At 40.4% G+C, this 15,501-nt stretch overlaps 1 protein-coding gene and 1 long non-coding RNA gene across 3 annotated transcripts in view; both read right to left on the bottom strand.

Moving 5' to 3' along the window:
• The window catches only part of PACS1 (phosphofurin acidic cluster sorting protein 1), a 174,216-nt gene that overhangs the window by 116,815 nt on the left and 41,900 nt on the right, over nucleotides 1-15,501 (bottom strand). The gene's annotated exons all lie outside the window — the stretch shown is intronic.
• LOC111753175 (uncharacterized) overlaps nucleotides 3,404-15,501 on the bottom strand; it is a 53,471-nt gene continuing 41,373 nt past the window's right edge. The window contains exons 2-3 of the long non-coding RNA XR_002788057.2: nucleotides 12,037-12,159; nucleotides 3,404-11,623 (exon numbers count right to left, since the gene is read on the bottom strand). This is a non-coding gene — a long non-coding RNA (uncharacterized LOC111753175). The remainder of the gene's footprint in view (nucleotides 11,624-12,036; nucleotides 12,160-15,501) is intronic.

Below are 15,501 nucleotides of genomic sequence, written 5' to 3' on the forward strand. Positions count from 1 at the left end.
TTGTTGTTCTTCATTCTCCTTTGATCCAGGTGGGTTGAGACCAATTGATGCATCTTAGATGGCCGCTTGTTAGCATTTAAGACCCCACACGCCACATTTCAAAGTGGGATGCAGAATGTTTTCATAATAGTATTATTTTGCCAATTGACTTAGAAGTCCCCTTAAGCCATAGTCCCCAAACCCCCGCCCTTGCTCCACTGATCTCTGAAGCATTCAGTTTATCCCGGAAACTTCTTTGCTTTTGGTCCAGTCCAGTTGAGCTGACCTTCCGTGTATTGAGTATTGTCTTTCCCTTCACCTAAAGTAGTTCTTATCTTCTAACTAATCAGTAAATAACCCTCTCCCACCCTCCCTCCCTCCCTCCCTCGTAACCACAGAAGTATGTGTTCTTCTCAGTTTATACTATTTCTCAAGATCTTATAATAGTGGTCTTATACAATATTTGTCCTTTTGCCTCTGACTAATTTCACTCAGCATAATGCCCTCCAGGTTCCTCCATGTTATGAAATGTTTCAGAGATTCGTCACTGTTCTTTATCGATGCGTAGTATTCCATTGTGTGAATATACCACAATTTATTTAACCATTCATCTGTTGATGGACACCTTGGTTGCTTCCAGCTTTTTGCTATTGTAAACAGAGGTGCAATAAACATGGGTGTGCATGTATCTGTTCGTGTAAAGGCTCTTATTTCTCTAGGGTATATTCCGAGGAGTGGGATTTCTGGGTTGTATGGTAGTTCTGTTTCTAACTTTTTAAGAAAACACCAGAGAGATTTCCAAAGTGGTTGTACCATTTTACATTCCCACCAGCAGTGTATAAGAGTTCCAATCTCTCCGCAGCCTCTCCAACATTTATTATTTTGTGTTTTTTGGATTAATGCCAGCCTTGTTGGAGTGAGATGGAATCTCATCGCAGTTTTAATTTGCATTTCTCTAATGGCTAATGATCGAGAGCATTTTCTCATGTATCTGTTAGCTGCCTGAATATCTTCTTTAGTGAAGTGCGTGTTCATATCCTTTGCCCACTTCTTGATTGGGTTGTTTGTCGTTTTGTGGTTGAGTTTTAACAGAATCATGCAGATTTTAGAGATCAGGCGCTGGTCGGAGATGTCATAGCTGAAAATTCTTTCCCAATCTATTAATATTCTGCATCAAATGACCTCGAACCCTAGCTACAAGAGGGCACCACTGAATTCCAGCCGTGGTCAAGCCTTCCTCCAGAGACTACTTGTAAAAGGTAAAAGCCTGAAGTTGAAAGACTGAGACTCTAACCACTGAACTAACATTATAATTGTTAATTCTGATTCTCTGGTGCTAAAGTCACTGTCTTGAGGTCTTAACTGCATGCCTTGCCATGACTGCCTTGCAATAAACTAAACTATACATGACAAATCTGAGCATTTCTTTATTTATGTTTAAGATAAAATCCTAATCTATTATTTAAACTTTAAGATAAAATCCTATAGGACAATCGCACTGCTGAAAGTATATGGATACACAACTTTCTTCCCAGCCTGAGTTCCAGTCTGTAGGGTAGGACTGTAACATATTCATCCTCATATAAATCTGAGAACCTTGCACAGTGGCAGGTATGAAGAATACATTCAATAAATGCTGACTGGCTTCTTGGTTCGCAGACTGAAGGAAAAATAAATCAAAATTAGAACCCAACTGAACTGTTTTCAGCTCTGGTACCCCTTAGCGCTTCACTATTACAATGCAGCCAAATGAATTTTCAAAGAATTACCATTACAGATGGGTAGCTATCTCTCCTAAGGAGCTCTGGTGGTGCAGTGACTAAGCGCTTGGCTGCTAACTGAAAGTCAGCAATTTGAACCCACCAGGTGCTCCTCAGGAGAAAGATGTGGCAGTCTGCTTCCACAAAGATTATGGCCTTGGAAATCCTATGGGGCACTTCTACTCTATCCTATAGGGTCTATATGAGTCGGAATTGACTTGATGGCAATGGGTAGCTGTCCCTCCTAGCATCACTTCCTGTAGCAGCAAAGTGTGTGTCCTCTTGGATGACAGACACAGGAATAAACATCACAAAATTCAAATTGTGGCTCCAGGGAACCATCAGAGATACTACATCAAAATCATAGGTGCAAATGATAAGAGTCAATTTTAAATGCAAAAAAACCCCACAAGAGATGCCACACAAATCAGATCACCTTCGTTGCCAGGCCATACTAGGTGGCATCAAACCTCTGAATTTACAGATTAAACACATACATTGCAATACATGAAAACTCTTCTTACTAATTATTAATCAAGTTATATTACAGTATAATTTACATCCAATAAAATGCACCCATTTTAAACGAACGGTTTGATAAGTTTAAGTGTATGTAGCTGTGTAACCACCACCACGGTCAAGATACAAACGTCTCCAAGATTCTCTGTGCCCATGTGGTCAGTGTACTCTCCACTCCATCTCCAGGTAACCACTGGTCTGCCTCTGTCAAAATCATACTCGTTTTTTTAATTAAAAATACTTAAACTTTCCAGACCTTCTGTTAGCCCAAGACAGAAACCATTCCCAAAGCCAACTCTTCAGACAGGGATTGGACTGGACAACGGGATAGAAAAAGGTGCTGGGGAAGAATGAGCTTCTTGCAACAAGTAGGCGCATGAGACTATGTTGGCATCTCCTACCTGGAGGGGAGATGAGAGGGCAGAGGGGGTCAGAAGCTGGCGGGATGGTCCTGAAAAGAGAGAGTGGACGGAAGGAGCGGGCTCTCTCATTAGGGGGAGAGCAATTAGGAGCATATAGCAAGGTGTATATAAATTTTTGTATGAGAGACTGACTTGATTTATAAAGTTTCACTTAAAGCACAATAAAAATTAAAAATATATATATATATTTAAACTTTCTATTTGGGAATATTCAAACATACAAGAAGAACAGTATAAATAAACCTGAGGTATCCAACCTCCAGCTTTAACAATTTTTAATGCATGACCGATTCTCTTTCATCTACACCCCTACCCATTCCCCTGTCTGGATTATTCTGAGACGAATCCCAGCCACCATTGCTCTCTGTATACATATCTCTAAAGGATACTCTTTTAAAACATATTCACAATATAATTTTTACACCTAAAATAATTAACACTAAATATCTTAATACCATCAAATCAGTGTTCACATTTCTCAGACTGCCTCACAGTTTTTTCATTTTGTTTGCATCCAGATCAAAATAAGATCAGTATATTACTACCGGTTCATTCAACTCTTACGTCTTTTTTTTTAACCTTTAGTTTCTCTCTCCATCCTTTTTTTTTTTTTTTTTTGCTTATAATTTATTTGTTGAAGAAATTGGTTTGTCCTATAAAGCACCTGCAGTTTAGAACTTGCTGACTGCATCCAAAAAAAAAAAAAAAAAAAAAAAGCTCATTTACCATGTTTCTCTATCCCTATAAATTTGTATTTAAATCAAGAAATCTTACCAAATTCAGGTTCTACCTAGTCGGCAAGGCTACTTGATGGGTGGTACTATGTATATCTATCAGGGGACATATAATGCCTCAGATTCTCTTTTGGTCTTTTTTTCTTTTTAATATGGTCTTTTCTTCAACTAACTGAAAATAAAAGCATTTTTTATAGAATATTTTTTAAAAAGGACCCACTGGATCCAGAATAACATAACAGGACATTAATTTCTATTTAACAGACTGATCCTGGCTTCTGGTGGCCCTGAAAAGGTACCAGCACTCCTGCATCCCTGCCTGGAATATTTGGCTGGTTCTATCCATCATGCAGCGCTAGAAGTACTCACTCGTCTATGCCAAGAAATGTGGAGGCCAGCTACCTGGCCAACCGACTAGAGGAGATGTATAAAAAATAAAAAAAAAAAAGGAGATGTATATTTATGCCTATTCCCAAGAAAGGTGATTCTACCAAATGCAGAAATTATCAAACAATATCACTAATATCACATGCAACTAAAATTTTGCTGAAGATCACTCAAAAGTGGCTGCAGCAGTTTATCAACAGGGAACTGCCAGAAATTCAAGCCGGATTCAGAAGAAGGTGTCGAACCAGGGATATGATTCCTGATGTCAGATGGATCTCGGCTGAAAGCAGAGAATACCAGAAAGATGTTTACCTGTATTTTATTGACTATGCAAAGGCATTCAGCTGTGTGGATCATAACAAATTATGGATAACATTGCGAAGAATGGGAATTCCAGAACACTTAATTGTGCTCATGAGGAACCTGTACATAGATCAAGAGACAGTCGTTTGAACAGAACAAGGGGCCACTGCATGGTTTAAAGTTAGGACAGGTGTGCGTCAGGGTTGTATCTTTTCACCATACCTATTCAATCTGTATGCTGAACAAATAATCAGAGAAGCTGGACTGTATGAAGAAGAACGGGCCATCAGGATTAGAAGAAGACTCATTAACAACCTGTGATACGCAGATGACACAACCTTGCTTGCTGAAAGCGAGAAGGACTTGAAGCACTTACTGATGAAGATCAAAGACCACAGCCTTCAGTATGGATTGCACTTCAACATAAAGACAACAAAAATCCTCACAACTGGACCAACAAGCAACATCATGATAAATGGGGAAAAGACTGAAGTTGTCAAGGATTTCGTTTTACTTGGATCCACAATCAACACCCACAGAAGCAGCAGTCAAGAAATCAGACAATGCATTGCATTGGGCAAATCGGCTGCAAAAGACCCCTTTAAAGTGTCAAAAAACAAAGATGTCTGCTTGAGAACTAAGGTGCACCTGACCCAAGCCATGGTGTTTTCAGTCACCTCCTATGCATGTGAAAGCTGGACAATGAATAAGGAAAACCAAAGAAGAGTTGACACCTTTGAATTGTGGTGGTGGAGAAGAATATTGAATATACCATGGACTGCCAAAAGAATGAACAAATCTGTCTTAGAAGAAGTACAACCAGAATGCTCCTTAGAAGCAAGGATGGCAAGACTACATCTCACATACTTTGGACATGTTCTCAGGAGGGATCAGTCCCTGGAGAAGGACATCATTCTTGATAAAGTAGAGGATCAGCAAAAAAGAAGACGACCCTCAACAAGATGGACTGACACAGTGGCTTCAACAACGGGCTTATGCACAGCAATGATTGGGAGGATGGCGCAGGATCGGGCAGTGTTTCGTACTGTTGTTACACAGGGTCACTATGAGTTGGAACTGACTCAATGGCACCTAACAACAACATCCATCATATTATACCTATCACTTATTTGAAATTACAAACTGAACACACACGGACATGTCCACCTTTCTTGTGTATGTCCTATCTTCCCCATTACATTTTTAGCTCCCTGAAAAAAGGAAGTCAGTCTTATACCTCTAACTCTACTCCAGGCACAACCTAAACACCCTGCACCCTGGGTGATGAGGAGGGCCAGGCGCTTCTCTGCTGAGGGAAGGCCTTCATGCAGCCTGGAAGCAATCCAGCCTCTTTGATTAATTCTTCACAGCCTTCGCTCCAGAGTTAGCAACATCCCGTTTCCCCAGCAGGAAAACAGCCACACGGCAGACATGTGGATGGTGACTCAGCAGAAGGTTGCAACGAGAACTCAAAAATCACTGGTGCTGCAGAAAATCTGCTCAGTGTGTTTCCACTCCAATACCTCCACCTTCCCTTCAGGGCGATACTCAAGGATAAACAATATGAGGCTCTGAGAGGAAGGACTACAGACACCGCGCAGACAAGGAGCCAGTGGGCCAGGCACAGCGACCTGCCTGCTCTCTTTGGCAGGACAAGTCACTGCTTGCCAAGAGCTAAATAATTAAAAGAGAACGAGAACCAGTTAAACGAAAGAGAGAAAACCCATGATGTCTGGTATGGGGAAGGAGGGAAAAGTGGTTTCCATCATCCCTGCAGCCAAGCCCCGTGAAGAGAAGAGGCCTATTCTGGCCGAGCTAGGCGGAGGAAGTCAGCAGCCTGGGAGGAAGAATCAGGCTCTGCCGTCCCGTCCCACGTTAGTAAAGCACTCCGCCGCCTCCGGCACAGAGATGCGCTAAGAGCTCCTGAAGCCTCGCTTCTAGTCACCTCCCACTCACCTCTGCGCTTGGCTGCTACTTCACCGCCTCCAGAAATAACAGGATGGGATACTTACTGGGCTCCAAATCACCACCTGGTAAACCTAAGCTCCAGAAGCACAGGCCACCGTTTACAAACAGCGTCGTAACCTTCAACGCAGAAGGGTACAGCTCCCTCCTCCCAGCCCCCACCCCAGGACAAGCACAGATTAAATTAAGAATTCTCCAAATTCCCAGTGGTGTCAAAAGCATTTAAAGTTGCCAGGTCAAAGATTCATTTGTGCAGCAGACAACCACAAAGGATTTCAGTGTTACATACAGTGGAAACGGTTACAAGAAATTCTAAATATGGACAGACCAGTCATTTCAATTCTTTTTGTAATGGCTAATACTTGCTTTTCAGTTCAGTATCTGATTCTACATCAGGCTCCAATTAAGGAAAGCAAGGCCAAGTTTTCTGGTTCCACTGGGATTTACTCAACCAGGGATTACCTGGCTGCCAGGTGTGAACCTAGTTTCAGTCAGTGCTCTGCTGGAGCCCTCGTCGTGACTAACACAGACATGTCTCAGAGCGAGGAGACGCTCTGATTACTGGGAGCCGGTGGCAAAGAAAAGCCCAGAACAAGGCACTCTCACTCCCAGTGGAATGCCTGCCCCACCAGGTCACCATCTGTCTCCAACCGTGTGATTCTGGCAAATCAAGTAACCTTCCTAGGTCTTGATCTCCTCTTCTACAAGAGCAAAAGGTGGACAAGTAGATCTCTAAGAGACATCTCTACCTCAAAGATTCTATCATTCTTTAACAAGTTTTATGTGCAAATCACATGCTAAGTACAGCAGTGGATACAAAGAATTAGCAATAGGCTTCAAAGAGCTATTAGCAGGAAGATACATTAAAAACAGATAATACAGAGCACAGAAGAACTATGACAATGGTATGGTTACAGGACTGTAACAACGGTTTCAAATAACACAAAAGACAGTGTTCTGTGAAAAAAGCAAGCGACAGGAGAGAATGTACAATAGGATTTTCTTTTTGTGAGGGCTAAATGTATGCACATATGTATGGTTATACGGCACGGGGTGGAGTGACACGTATTTTTTAAGTATAGAGGGAAATTAATATAGCTAATTTTCAACAATGGTTATCCCAGGGGACGAAGATTTCAAGGAATGTCCACTTCCTATTTTTTTTATTTCTATTTTACGTTTTTACTAGTATGTTTTATTTTTGTAATCAGGAAAAAAAAAAAGTTTTAAAAGAAAAAAAAAATTCAAAGCTGTCAATTTACCAGAGCAATAACATCAACAACACTACACTTATAATCTCTCTCCTCTATTCAGATGGAAAGTTCATTTTTATTTTTTTATTTATAACTAGCAGAGATGACTGCACACAGCTATAAAACCACTGTTGACAGAAATCAGAAAACAGAGCAGGGGAAACAAAATCCCCTGGTAAATGTGAACACTAGCACATAAAATGGACAACTGAGACAAATACCTGAAAAATAAGTATTACGGTTCTCTAGATTCTTCAAGCAAAAGTGAATTATTTTTTCTTCTTCACTTGTTACTTGGGTACCTAAAACGATCCCAGTTTCCCACTTCATTTTGCTTATGTGGGTGTGTACTTAGGTACTGGTTAGAGTAAGACTAGGGACAACAGATACACATGGTGACTTTATTTGAATCTGTGATTAATGTACACTTTCATGCACTTTAAAGTATTTCACGTGACTTAGTTCTCTGACCCTGGCAAATCAATTCTCTAAATCCAAAACATCCTCAAAATAGAAGATGAAATAAAATTATTTCTAAGATCCCTTCCAGTTATTTGGCTCATCTTTTCCTTAATATGTGATAATAGATCAAATCGCATTAAACATCAAGCTACTGTTATTAGATGCCGTCGAGTCAATACAGCAAATGATGCCAAAAACAGAAATTTAACTGCAACAAGATGTGGCCTATGTATTAATGAAATGATACTATATTTTAAATTTTGAAAATCATATGACTGACAGTAACTTCACCAAGTCAGTATAAAATACATTGTCATCAAGTCAGTTCTGACTCATGGTGACTCTGTGTTACAGAGTAAAACTGCTCCATAGGGCCTTCTTGGCTGTGATCTTTATGGAAGCAGATCACCAGGCCTTTCTTCCTTGGTGCTGCTGGGTAGTTTCGAATTGTCAACCTTTAGGTTAGTAGTCAAGCGCAAACCTTTTATGCCTCCCAGGATGCAACCATTGAAACACTGAAATAGGAAAATCAAACTCTTCATCTTAGTGTCCAACAAAGAATCCTGCGATGACAACTGTTGCCTCTACATGACGGTTTGAAAAGTGACAGTCTGACAGGATTCTGACAGTTAAAACACTGATCTTATTGTCTCTAAATGGTTTGTTAATCCATTTCCTTAATATTTTATTGATCTGCCTATCTAATACAATGATCAAATATACAAATAGGCCAGGTACCACAGGCCAGGTACCATGCAGGGTACAAAACAAAGGAGCGTATGTATTTTCCCATACAGGAATTTTAAAAACAAAGAGAGAATTTTTCAATTTCCTAAAAGCTCACTTTCTAAAAGGCAGCATCAAGGTATCACCTCCCAAGGTTCCTAACGACATACCCTTTAGGAAGAAACCACAGACCTCCATCTAATCACATATGAGTCAACAGACAAAACAAACTTGGTATGTGGAATATGGCAAATGCGTTTTGTGTAGAGTTTGGCTAGAAGGCTATCTTTCCATATAACAAACTGTGTACCTTATTGTAGCAGATGTCACTGGTTGCCTACTAGAAGGTCAGGGAGGAGATACAAATTGCTAGGGTTGCATAATAACCCATAAAGATTATTGGCCAGGCTACCTTGGGGAAGGAGAGAGAAGGGTACGTCTTCATCAGGTTCTTGATACCTTCAGAAAAATCCTTTACTCCCCTATCTCTTTACTAATAGAAACCTAACAGGTCCCAGCAAGTAACTCACATTGGCCTAAGCCCATCCCAGCTGTCCCATCTCTAGTTTAGGTTATGGACATTTGCCCCAATTCGGTTCAATGAGACATGAGGGCAAGGTTGCTAGGAAAGCTTCTGGCAAAGGTATTTGTTCCTGATAAAGAGAGAGATCCAAAAAGAAAGAGTCCCTTTTCCTCGGCTGGATGTTCTGGGGTCTACCTGAGACCGTGGAGGGAGCCAGCCAGGGGAGAAAGAAGAAATGAACTTAGATCCTTGATGACTTTGACGAGCTGCTGAATTAGTCACCCTACTCCCAGACTTCTTGTTATCTAAGTAATGTCTGCGTGTTTACCGTTAAGTCACTGAGTTGGCCTTTCTGTTACTTGTAGATGAAGCATTCTAACTGATAACAAATATAGACCTAAAAAGTTTGGCACACCATGAGACCTAGGCAACAATGACAGCCAGAATTTGATCTCTATAATTAAAACAAATAAACAAGCAAAACAAAAACCTTGTTCTTGGCACTGAAATATGAGAAAGTCCTTAAGACAGGTAAAAAAGGCTACGAGGAGAAGTACAGTAAGTAGATCCACAGATTTAGCAACTTAATACATAAATTTTGACCCAGAAGCTATCCTGAACGAACTGATTGTGCTTCATTTCAGAAATATTAATTAGAAGATAATGATTTAAAATACAACCTTTATGTTCACAGCAAGCCTTTGAGGCAGTTATACCATCATCGGTTTACAAATGAGGAAACTGAAGCCCTGCGAAGCTAAGCAACTTGCCTTAAGTCACTCCATCCATGCGGTTTTCTCTACCCGGAACTCTTCTCTCTCTTCACTTTGCTAACCCCTAAACATCCTTCAGGTTTCAACTTAAGTAAACATCAGTTCCTTAGAAAAAGGCTTCTTTGACGTGTCCAAACAAGGTTCAACGCTCCTGTCCTACTCCGCTGCACTCTGTCCTCTATGGCAGCACTTCGTACACTTGTGATTGTCTAAGTATTTGTCTTCCCCACATGCCTGAGAACAGTTCTGTCTTGTGGCATTCTTACGCCTGAGAACAGTTCTGTCTTGTGGCATTAGAATGCGTGTAATTCAAACAATTAAGTTACTTCTACTAGGAGAGCTGACTACTTAAAGAAACCTTGTATCTTTTTTATTGAGCAAATCATAAAAGACTGTTCATATTTATGGAGTTTGCTTAAAATGAAGTATATAACTAGTACTCAGTAGATCTGCATTAATGAAGACCAATGGAAAATTACTCAAAAACACAAAAATGAAGTGTCCTCAAAAGCAAAGAAATTTCCTGAATAAACTGAATACTTTGAAGGTCAGCGGAGCAAGGGCAGGGGTTCGGGGACTATGGCTTCAGGGAACATCTAAGTCAATTGGCAAAATAAATTCTATTAAGGAAACATTCTGCATCCCACTTTGAAGCGTGGCATCTGGGGTCTTAAACACTAAGTGGCCATCTAAGATGCATCAATTGGTCTCATCCCCACCTGGATCAAAGGAGAATGAAGAACAACAAGGTCACATGGTAATTATGAGCCCAAGAGACAGAAAGGGCCACATGAACTACAGACTACATCATCCTGAGACCAGAAGAACTAGATGGTGCCCGGCCACAACCGATGACTGCCCTGACAGGGAGCACAACAGAGAACCCCTGAGGGAGCAGGAGAGCAGTGGGATGCAGAATCCGAATTCTCATAAAAAGAGCAGACTTAATGGTCTGACTAAGACTAGAAGAATCCCGGGGGTCATGGTCCCCAAACCTTCTGTTGGCCCAGGACAGGAACCATTCCCGAAGACAACTCTTCAGACATGGAATGGACTGGACAATGGGTTGGAGAGAGATGCTGATGAGGAGTGAGCTACTTGCATCAGGTGGACACTTGAGACTGTGTTGGCATCTCCCGTCTGGAGGCGAGATGGGAGGGTAGAGGGGGTTCGAAACTGGCAAAATGGTCAGGAAAGGAGAGACTGAAGGAGGGAGCAGGCTGACTCACTAGGGGTAGAGTAAGTGGGGGATGTAGTAAAGTGTATGTAACTTTATATGTGAGAGACTGACTTGATTTGTAAACTTTTGCTTAAAGCAAAATAAAAATTATTTAAAAAAAATAAAGTGTCCTGATTGATAATCCAGTACTTTCTACACAACTATGTTACCTCCACATCATTAAAAATTATGCTAAGCAAACATTAGCACTTCTTGATCTAAGTCTCCTTACCAAAATTAACCTAAGAATTAAAATTATTCATTGAGTAATTCAATCGGTTATTGAGAATGGGTAAGAAAGGGGAGAAAGCGGTTAATACAGAGGAAAGATGATATGACAAAAGAACTCTCTTTTCCCCAGTATCATTTGCTTTAGCATGGTAAAATGACAGTAGGACTGAATTCGTTTACAAGACAACACATATACTCCACATGCCAATTCAATTCAAAATATGGGATAGAAATTTACCAGTTACCAGTTCTGGCGCCACTGATCCAGGAAGTCTTCTTGAACCACCATCCATCCACCCACTCTCGCTTGGGTCAGCTGTCCCATTTTTGTGTTCTCACTGAAACTTGGGCCGACTCTATCCTAGAACTTACAAGATACTGTGATTATTTTAATAGTCTACACTCCCCAGTTATGAGGACAAGCAATGTTATTTGTTTGTTTAATCTCTGTAACCCTAGCTGACATGGACGCTCAAAAAAATATTTGGGAGGGGAGGGAAAGAAAGTAAAAAGGGAATAAGTTCAGGCATTCTTTTTTTTTGGAAATCAAGTTTTGTTTTTACATGAACAGAAGTAGACCATCTAGAAATATCTCAGTTTATTTAAATTGTTAAGCAGAATATGAAACCAAATTTGTGGCTAATACCACGGAATGGACTTAACCATTTGGTGTTTAATGATCAGATATTCTTAACTTTATACGGACACTAGATACCAGCACAAGTCTCAGTAGTGGTTCAATGACATACACTTACAGGGTCAGATCAGCAGTTCACCCACCTTTCGTATCTGTTAACAATCTATGTTGTTTATGTCCCATAAATATGCTCCAACTCCTCAGCCTATTCTCTTTATTCATGACTCCCTCAAGGCCAGGCATCTCACTGACTTGTTCAGACTAACCTGGATGAGAAAGATCCAGACATAAATTTAAAACGACCACAGAGCTCCAGAAAGGCTTCACAGTACCCTGGGGATTTGCAAAACACACACGGAAACGCCGCTGTCCTGCAACTCTGTCCCTCAAAATGAATTAATGTACTCATGCCTGATGGCTTTGAATAATTTAAAGAAAACCTGAAAAGCCCACAACTACCAGGTATAAAAGAAAAATAAACATGGAACATTCTGCCACACCATTATCACATAGAGTATAAAAGGGGAATAAGCATCTTTTCAATCATACACAGAGAGGGGGAGAGATGACACCCTAATGCAGAGGTTCTTAACCTTTTTTTTATGATATGGACCCCCTTGGCAGTCTGCTGAAGGCAGTCGACACCTCGTAACAGTGTTTCTGAATGAATAAAATAACATGCATAATTTCAAAAGGGAAACCACGTATAACAATAATAACCCACACTACCACCAATGACATTTCCAGTTTCTTTCCCTGTTTTATTTTTTTTTTCTGCTTAGCACTTATCACTATCTATTACACGATTTGTTGTTATTGTTGTGAGGTGTCGTCGAAACGGTTCCAGCTCACAGGGACCAGTGTACTATAAATGAAACACTGCCTAGTCCTGTACCATCCTCACAATCATTGCTAAGCTTGAACCCACTGTTGCAGCCACTGGGTCAATCCATCACATTGAGGGTCTTCCTCTTTTTCGCTGATCCTCTACTTTACCAAGCATGATGTCCTCCAGTACGGAAGACATAGTCTCACCATGCTTGCTTCTAAGGAGCATTCTGGTTGTACTTCTTCTAAGACAGATTTGTTCATTCTGTTGACAGTCCATGGTATATTCAATATTCTTTGCCAACACCACAATTCAGCACATGATGGATACACTGCATTTTACTTGTGTATCTTATTTAGCAAGAGTCCCTGAGTGGCGCAAACGGTTAAGCATTCAACCACCAGCCAAAAGGTTGGTGATTCAAACCCACCAGAGGTACCTTGGAAGACAGGCCTGGCAATTTGCTTCCGAAGTTCACAGATGCAGTTCTACTCTGTACACTTGGGGTCACCATGAGTTGGAATCAACTTGATGGCCACTAACAACAACAACATGTTACTTAGTATATGTATGTCTCCTCAACTAGAACATAAGTTCCATAAGAGCAGAGACTTTTATCTAGATTGTTTACCACTCTATGCCCAAAATCCAGAAAATGCCAAAACGCCTGGTATAAAATAGATGTTCAGTGAATATTTGTCGAATTATTAAATGAATTTCCTGTCTCCTAAAAGCTGTACTCTAAGAACGAATCAAAGACAGCTCTACTAGGATCTGTGATCCTTAAGGAAAATAATATACTTCATATTTAAATTTTTTTTTTTCTTGGTGGGCACTGGAACCTTTTTATAGATACAATCTCATTCAGCCTGAGGACAAAGAAACTGAGTAGAGGCATCAAATGCCTCAAGGTTAGTCAGTGAACAAAAGTGATGAGCCCAGGCCTCCTGCTTACTAACGCTGTTCCCTCTCTTTACTCTTTGCCCTTTGAAGCTTCTGCTGATCTCTCCACCACTGAAGGTATCTAATTGCACGCTAACAATAAGAGAGGCTTTCACTGGACCCGAGCAGCCTCATTCATCACAATTTGCTACGCACTCATTTGCAACAAGGTTCTATGATTTCCAACTTCTTGCCAAGGCAATTCTTAAAGAGAGGAAATGGTTTTCTTTTAAAATCCATCTTAATCACGATAAATTAAAAGGGTAACAAGAATTTAATCCCTCAGACATGAAAGGCTGACTATGTCTCATACAGTCTTAAGAGGAAGGAAGCTTAAAGTCAGACAACCAAAACCACCACAGAAATGTAATAATTTCTACCAATTGCAATGCTTTCACACCATAAATGTAGTAACAAATTGGAAAGGCAAACCAGAAACTATAAATAAGAAGGGGGGAGGGGAAGGAGAAGGAAGATGAGGTTGCCACTGAGGTCAGTTAATACGGAAAAAAAAAAAAAAACAGTGTCTCAGACTGTTTCGTAGCTAAGCACGCAATCAGAAGCCTAACAGGAAGGCACTTTTGGCTCTCCTTGGGTGGCTAAAACATGCAAGCCTGCTCCCCACCCAGACCATCTGCCCAAAAGCAAATATAAAAACGAAAACAGAACAAAACAAAAAACCCGTTCCCCTTGAGTGGATTCCAACTTGTAGCGACCCTATAGGACAGAGCAGAACTGCCCTATAGGGTTTCAACGGCTGTAAATCTTTACGGAAGCTGATTGCCACATCTTTCTCCCACACAGTGGCAGCCTAACGCTTAACCACTGTGCAACCAGGGCTCCTCTGCCGAAATGCAGAGCTCAGCAAGTGCACTTAGATCATGCAGGTTTTGAGATATTCAAACCCATCTGCTTGAAACAGAACTTCCTAATTCTGATTAAACATCAGCATTTTCCATACATGTCCATCTTCATATACATATATAGGGCAAGAAAATGTGATGAAAACAGGTTTTTTGTTTAATATTTTGAGTATTAATAAGCAATACCAGCCGGTCATCAATAGAGATTGGCAGAAAGTTCATAATAATGATGGGTACCAGGACTTCAAACTGGAAGAAAAACAAAAAAAAAATCAGAAAATATTTTTCACACATGCTGACTCCAGGTCAGTGGGAAAGTGTTACCCTAGAGCAGCCAATGGCCCTGCTGATTTTATGCTCCAACCAGAGGTCACTGTTACAGTTCCAAGTCTTAGAGAAGTTGCTCCTTTTGAACTAACCAGGTAAAAACTGTAAGATAATTTTTTAACTATTTACTGTGCTGCTTTTTTACAATCACACCTAAACAAAGTCCTGAAAACACAAAACTGAATAAAGCCCACAATCACAGTCAACATTTTCTTCCGAAACAAAGGTTTTCAAAGTATTTCAACATTACAATATCAGTAAGGTACTTCCCTCTCCAATAAGCTTTTTTTTAATGTATTATAAATAATTATATAACTAAGTAAATAGGAAATGAAAAATTCTAAACACAAAAATTATCTGCATTAGTCTAATATGTTTTTGACTATTAGAGTGAAAATTAGAAATACATACTGGGAAAAAAGGTAAAGGTCACAGGATAAGACAGTGACTAGAAGTGCATGTCTGAGCTGAGACCTGAGTGTCACAAAGGAGACAGCCAGGTAGCTACCTGAGATCAAATGATTCCAGGCAAAAGGAACTGCAAAGGCAAAGGCCCCTAGGACAGACTGAACTTGCTTTGTTCAAGAAGCAGAAAGAAGGCTCAGGTGATAGAGATGTAGTCTTTTGCGACTACTTCTTTCACTCAC

This window comes from Loxodonta africana, chromosome 7, assembly GCF_030014295.1.
Source record: "Loxodonta africana isolate mLoxAfr1 chromosome 7, mLoxAfr1.hap2, whole genome shotgun sequence".
Lineage (NCBI taxonomy): Eukaryota > Metazoa > Chordata > Mammalia > Proboscidea > Elephantidae > Loxodonta > Loxodonta africana.